Raw genomic sequence first — 8,059 nt, 5'->3', positions numbered from 1 at the left:
TTTCAAGGGGAAATGTGGTGCTGTGGTATGATAACTGGACTAGGATTTCTGAAGTTATGCATATTAGTCCTATTTCTGCAATTAAATAGCTTTGTGACCCTAGGTAAATATCTTAAATTCCTCAAACTTCTCTTTCTTCATTTATAGAAGTGGGAAATAAGATGCTATTGGTTCTAGCATCCCTTCTTGCTCTTATGATTTAGGATCTTTTTTTTGCCTAAATCTGGGAATACTCTTTTAATAGTAGTAGTAAATATTTATATAGTATTTTAAAGTTTGAAAAGTTCTTTGCACTTGCCATTTCATTTGAAATTCATGATAAGCTTTCATAAGAAGTAGTAATGGACATTTTTATTAGAAGAAAAAAAAAGACCAAGGAAGTATAATAAAAAATGGTGACATATTTCTTCTATAAACCCACATTAAATACAATAAGGCATCTATTTCCTTAAGATCCTGAATAATGGCATAAAAGATGCCTTCAATACTTCCTATATTTTTTCATGTTCTTTTGTGGTGGATGGAGATAGGAGGGAGGGACAATTAATAATCACTTTTTTCTTCAAGAATAAATTCATTTCTCCCTTTCTGATTTTTTGTTGTCCCTATAGCCTTTCATTGAGAGACACAAGTACATAGTCAGCAAACAATTCAAATTTTATTTAATAACTGCATATGAGGTATTATACTAAGTGCTTTTTAACAACAGATATAAGAAAGGGATCACTCCAATTATTTTTATAAATTTTCAGTAATTATTTGAAATATTTATCTTCTCTTAGGAAAAAGAAACATGAATTTCTCAAATAAAGTAATTGTTTAGGGAATACTGAGTTCTGGTAAGTTGACCTTTTTAGTTCATTTAGATTTGGGAAAACCACAGTTTGTTGCTACTTTTTCATATTGTTATTAAAAACATTTCAAACATTAGTTGACTTTACTGTCTAAATAAATTATAGAGAACACGATTGAAATGATTATTTTTGATTTTTGATGATCTTTCAGTGAATATTTTATGTTCTTCATTCCAAACAATTGCTTTCACACTATTTTGAGAATATTGAGAAAAATGAAGAGAGATTTTGTTAAATCAATATAGGGTATAGAATTGTTTCCTGGAAACTGATTTTAGACTAATCTTTGATGTTATCTTATTAGGCTGTAATTCAGCCTTTTTTTCTAAAGTCCCATGGTGGAAATTATAATTAATTAGGCTACTTAGCAGATATTTAATGCCACTCCTATGGTTTGTTACTTAACAGCTCTAGCTTCAGCTAATGTAACATTTCATAACTTTTTGTTAGTCTTATGTTTATGCTTCTTACTGAAAGGATAATAATATTAAAGGGGTACATTTACAGAAATGTATGAAATTTTACTAGGGAAACTTCAATTAAAAATAATTCTTTAAAATTTTTATAATTAAAGCATTTACCAAAGGTCACACTCAAACTACTTAGAAATAGGACTGCATACCACTTGTGGCTGCATTTTACTAAAAAATATGGAGGGAGAGAGAAATTAATTCTAGGCACATCATCATGAGGCTAAATAAAATAATCTTAGAATTTCTTTCATAACTACAAGGGAAGTATATTTGGTACATAACAGAATTATCAACTCAAAGAATATTAGCATGGGAACACATCATAGTGACCTACTAATGCAATATTTTTATTGTCTACATTTGGAAAATGAAGGCTAGAGGCTAAATAATTTGCCTAAGGTAATAAAGAGAACTGTGACAGAGCTAGAAGTAGAAATAAGGACTATGAAAAATCTAACAAAGCAGTCCACTGAATAATTTTTTGAACTATCAGACACTTTCTAGAACTTTTTTAGTGTCTACTCTTTGTGCATGGCACTATGATTGGTGTGAGGGATATAAAGATAACCAAAAGGTTTTTCCCCAGAAGGACATTACAAACTGTTCACAGAGGGTATGTCCCAGGCATCCAGATAACTATAATTCCAGGTATGATGCAATTGCAAAGGTTTGAAGGAGAAAAAAATAATTTTGGAAAATTTCATTGGCTTTTCCTCTGATGTCCCAATATATCAGGGATTCTTAACTTGGGTTCCATAGACTTGCAAAGAGTCTGGGGACATATTTCAAGAACTTTATCAACTTGGAAGGAAAAAAAATACATTTTTATTTTTACTAACCTGAATTTGAAAGGCAGGATTTATTTGAATTATTCTTTAATAAAAAGAAGAAACTTTAATTTGATAATACTTTCTTGCATTATCAAGTTATCAAGCATTATCATGCACAGACAAAGTCAGTGCCTACTTCCTCGTAATCCTTCTCCAGGGCAGCCAAATCTTCCCAGGACCCAGAGAATTCTCCCTCCTCCATGCCTTCACCCATGTAACAGTGTACAAATGCCCATTTTGCATACATATGAGATCCAGGCAGGCCCATGCCTCAGCAATGGCAGTCGTGTTACTTAACATGCAAACTGCCCACTGCACTTCTGCCAGGTCTCCACCAGGTACCACATTTGGGGGCTGGTAATTGATGCCAACCTTGAAGCCAATGGGACACCAGTCTGCAAACTGAATGGTTCTCTTGGTCTTGATTGTGGCAATGGCAGCATTGACATCCTTAGGTACCACATCACCTCTGTAGAGCATGCAGCAAGCCTTGTACTTGTCATGATGAGGGTCTCACTTCACCATCTGGTTGGAGGGGTCAAAGCAGACATTGGAGATCTCCACTACAGAGAGCTGCTCATGATAGGCCTTTTCAGCAGAGACAATGGGCAAGTAGGTGACAAGGGGAAAGTGGATTCGAGGATAAGGCACCAGATTGGTCTGGAACTCAGTGAGGTCTACATTGAGGGAGCCATCAAAGCGTAGGGAGGCAGTGATGGAGGAGACTATCTGGCCAATGAGGCGGTTGAGATTGGTGTAGGTAGAGCGCTCAATGTCCAAGTTCCGGCGGCAGATGTCATAGATGGCTTCATTGTCCACCATGAAGGCACATTTTTTTTCTAAAAATCATATTTTATTATAAGACAGAAATTGCAATATTAACATCAAGATGAAGTGACATTCAAACTAGAAAACATTACCTTGTTTGAAATATGTAAAGACAACTATCAATCCTATATAAAACTAGGAATAAATGAGAGGAGAAAATATATTAATAAAAATAATAAATATAAATGGTTTGTATTATCTGATTGTCAAAAATGAGGTAAAGAATGAAATAATGGCTCTATCAAGCCAAAGGGATTCATGACCTCCAAATGTTAAAAAGATCTGTATTGTCCTTTCTATGAATAATGTATTTAATCCTATTTATTCTCATTGCTATGTAGGAAGAAATTCATTCTCTACTTTAAAAAAAATATAGGCCAATACAAGACCTATAGTAATATATTTAGACAAAGTAAAGACATTGGGAGACAATCTTAAACATTTGGCATCATTCAGGAAACTGTACTTTTATGTTAAAGTTCTTTTTGAATAATTGACTAGATGAACACTTGGGATTTCTTATTTGGGCAAATCAGATATCAAAAAGGATTATTTTTGTACATATAAAATTAATTATATTCTAGCCTGTCTTAATCATGCCTAAATCTACATGTTTCTTGACATCAAGATTTTAAACATTTTTGTTAGATTCTGTTACTTCAATTGTATTGGGACCCTCCAATGAGGAAACTTCCTTACCAATTAATATTAGGAATCTTCTTGACCACTTATAGTGTTAGACAGTTATTTTGGGGTACTGGGAGCTCAAGTGATATGTCCATTTACAGTCAACTTCAACGTTTGTGAGAAATATGGCTTGATCTTAGGGTTTTCTGATTTTTAGGCTAGTTCTTTATCCAATAGGTCATAATGCCTTTTAAATTAGATGAATAGCCTTTTATACCAAATCACAATCACCACAACCACTTATTTTAATATGCAATAATGGCCTGAGTCCTGGTGAATCTGGAAAAAGTTTCAGAAGCTGAATGCAAACAATTGAGAACATCTAGAAAGCACAAGATCATCTCCTAGACATGTGAATTTACTAGTTGGTAGTCATTAATCTACTCAGAAAAGGAAACATAAATCAGGGACAGATAGTTGTATATTCATAGCCGCATGGGGGTCTTGGCAACCTTCTGAACCTACCACCCAACAAAGTTCAAAAGAGCTGTATAGGATTCACATAAGAAAGGATAAAGAGATTTGGAGGGAGGGGAGTGTTCGATGTTTTGTGTACATCTCCTGACTCATAAATTCCTCTGATTTGCCAGGAAATTAGGAGACATACCTGAAAAAAGCCAACCCCAAATATTTAGATCCAAAATAGTAAGAATTCTTTGCTCAACAGGTTGTTGTTCACAGACCTGTTTATGTTTCTAAGAAAGTAACCAAGCTTTTCATTGCTGAAAGTAATGGAGCAATGTCCCAAACTTCTAGAAAATATAAAATCCATCTCCTATTAATATGTGATAAATCTATAATAGGTTTTTATTTTTAGTTTTTTTTCTTTTCTTTTCTTTTTCTTTTTAAATATTTTCCCATGTTTACATGATTTATTTTCTTTTCCTCCCCTCTTCCAGAGCCAACAAGCAATTCTACTGGGTTATACAAATGTTATCACTTAATACCTATTTCCATGTTATTCATATAATAGGTTTAATTGGCACTATTGACAGAAGCAAAAATGTTATGCCTTCTGTGGACATATCATAACTGAATTGAGGAATTACTGGGCTGGAGGCTCTTAAACCTTGAATTCTAAACATTCCATTTTAAATCTGAAGTAACTCGGACCATAAAACAACTTGCTTATAGAATAATAGAATATCTTGAGATTATCTAGTTTAATAATATTATTTGCAAAGGAGGAAATGGAGAACTAGAGTAATCCATGTCTTGATGATGATGAAGATTATTGCACATTAGGGTGAAAGCCATGTTGCCAGTTTTGTTAGTACTTTGGGGAGTTAGTAAGTCTACACAAATTAACTGAATAAACCAGAGATATGGCAGTATTTAATAGCTAGACTTTTGAGCTAAAAGGTAAAAGGAAAGTTGCTTGGATAACAGTATGTTGGGTGGACAATCAACTAACCAGTACACTAGCTGCCTTGTAGTAAGAATGATCTCAGTTCAAATCCCACCTCAGATAGCTATGAGGCCAGGGAAAGTCACTTAATTTTTCCAAGGCTTAGTTTCCTCATTTTTAAAATCAGCATAATAGACATCTCCTTCACAAGGTGTTTTGAAGATCAAATGACAACAGTCCTGGGAGGTGGGTGCTATTATGAATAAGGAAACTGAGTGAAAAATAGATTAAGTGATTTTCCCAAAATCATAAAGCTTGGAAGTTTGTGAGGCCAGATTTGAACTCATTTCTTCATGATGCCTGGCCTGGCACAGGCACAGGCACAGGAGGAAAAGTACAAAACATCTAATAAATTTGAGTTTAAATCCTTCAGCAGATATTTAAGTGGACAGACAATGGAAACAATGAAAAAAGAAAAAAATAGGTACCAGAGAATGAGGTCTAATTTGTTTAAGAGAAAGTGAAAGTCAATAATGCCCTTATAATAGGTACAATGAAAGCAAACAAGGGAAGGGATAATAGCTAAGGACAGAATTAGACTTGTTCATGATTCTTTAAAGAAGATCCTATTTTATGCCCAGAGATTTGGTGTGTTAAACAGGAGCTTCTGCTTTATTCCCAAACTCTCTCTATAGCAAAGGTGCAAGATGTCTCTCTCTCTCTCTCTCTCTCTCTATATATATATATATAGATATAGATATAGATATAGATATAGATATAGATATAGATATAGATATGGATAGATAGATAGATAGATAGATAGATAGATAGATAGATAGATAGATAGATAGATAGATAGGTAGATAGATAGGTAGATATAGATATATATATAGATATAGATATGAATCTGTATATTTGGTTAATATATGTCTCTCTTCATATTTACACATGCAAGTTTAATATACTTAATTCAATTCAATAGGCCTTTATTAAACACCTACTGAATACAAGATGTTGGAATATGTACTGTGGATGTGTGAACATATGCAACCTCTATGGTTCTGTCCACATCCGGATATTCCTAGTTTGAGAATTTCTACCACCTATGAAGAAAGCAATTGGCCTCTGACAGTACATAAGTACCAGGTAGCTGAACAAATTTGACATGAAGTGATTAAATAACCACTTAAGGTTTTGTATAGCTTATGTCAAGCGTAAGACTAGAATCCATATTGTCTAGGCTCTGACTTCAACGCTTGATCAACTTTGTCTCAATGATGAGACTACTTGGTAATAAATAAAATAGCTTCTATTTTTCCAGAATTGTGAGTGTGTTTGTATAGATTCTATGCATCCTCATCCTTATTACTCATTTTAAAACCAATTCTTTTCAATTAGATGTAAAATTCATTATTTGGAATTTTTATGTTTATATATTTATATGTTATATATTTATATATCTGGATATATAAAAATACTATGTCAGCATATAACAAGTGCAAAGAAATTGATTTCTTACATGTTATCTAATAACAAAGTTCAATGGCGATTTGCTTTGTTTAATTCCATTTGGGGATGCTAAGTGGTCTTGACTCACAAAATAGACAAAATGACGATAAAATAGTTGCTGATCTAGACTACCTTTGGAGAAGTTTCCTCAGTGGGTGCTCCCTATTAAAATCAAAGGAAAATGTTTAAATTAGGAATTTATTTAGAAATCAAAAGATCATATGGCTTTACATCTATCTGTCCAAGGAAGATAAGTATACTTTAATGTATGGCAAAACACTAATATAAATTAAAGCAGACTTTTGTATATACCACAAAGTTATATGAGCATGCCCAGAGAAAATTGTTTTTAATAAGTGGCACACACAGCTCCCAAAGCTAGTGTTCCATTTTCTGAAACAATATCATTGGTTAGGAAAGGAAAGTGTTTGGGAGAGTGAATAGCACTCCAAATATAAATTATAATCAGAACAGGTCCATGGCATCATCTTTGTTCATGAATGACAGTATATCATTAATGAAAAAGAAAACCTATGAGTATCATTTTCAAGGCTAGATAGTAGCAGTAGTAAAAGGCTAAATCTAGGAATTTGATTCTCTCCTCTCTGTCTGAGGTTGCCTGAGGCATATTATTCCACTGGTCCCCAAAGTCTTTATTAAATTTCAAAGATAATCACTTTGAATAGTTATTGGACCAATTTACAAAGTTGTCACAAAATATGTTCCTAGGCTTGGAGAAGAAGTTTCTCCTCTAAAAGCTAAGAAATCTGCATAGTTAATTTGAACATTTTCTATTTTAAAAAAATCAGTATTAAAAAATAAAAGTTTCAGAATTTTAAAAACAAAATTGTCTACTTGACATATTAAAATAGCATATATTTAATAAGTTTAACATGCAAATGATATTTGGTTCTATTACAGTTTCTGAAATTGTGATGAGACATTGCTTCATCACCATTTAAAAGATGAATGCTTAAATTTAATATACAAGTGCATCTGAATATATTTGTTTCTAGAAGCACAAGTGCGCCCCCTTTTGAATAAAATATTTATTGGCATCAATGTTTGCCCTAACAACTCCCCATATCCATGTGGCTTATTTGGAACATTGCGTTGGTAAGCTTTAATAGTTATTTTGGATTGAGATTTATTTATGTTCAAGAACTTTTTTTTTCAAAGAATTTTTTGAATCAAAATACATTTTTATTCTGTCTGATTTTCACAAATGAATCACTATGGGATCTCTGTGACTTTTTTTTCTATTAGTTTGAGAAAAAATGTGAAGAAATACTACGTCAGCAAAATAACAAATACAAAAGAGGAAAAACAACTTATCCAGAGTTGGAGTTGCCCCCACAATCAGTCTGAAAATTTGAACAAAAATACAATGACTTTTTATCTTTAATTTAAAAGAATAGAATAGTGAGAATGGAAATCCAATGAAATCTCACTAGGGGCAGCTCAATTTTGTTTAAGAAATAATCCCTATATGGTTAGAGCATTTGAGATATTTTCATATATTTGCAAGTT

General features: G+C 32.8%; 1 pseudogene; it reads right to left on the bottom strand.

The window, feature by feature from the left end:
• Positions 1-2,266: 2,266 nt before the first annotated feature.
• On the bottom strand, positions 2,267-2,982 carry LOC100619718 (tubulin alpha-8 chain-like; annotated as a pseudogene).
• Positions 2,983-8,059: the final 5,077 nt, after the last annotated feature.

Source organism: Monodelphis domestica, chromosome 7, assembly GCF_027887165.1.
Source record: "Monodelphis domestica isolate mMonDom1 chromosome 7, mMonDom1.pri, whole genome shotgun sequence".
Taxonomy (NCBI): domain Eukaryota; kingdom Metazoa; phylum Chordata; class Mammalia; order Didelphimorphia; family Didelphidae; genus Monodelphis; species Monodelphis domestica.
This window is presented reverse-complemented; position numbering and strand designations above follow the sequence as displayed.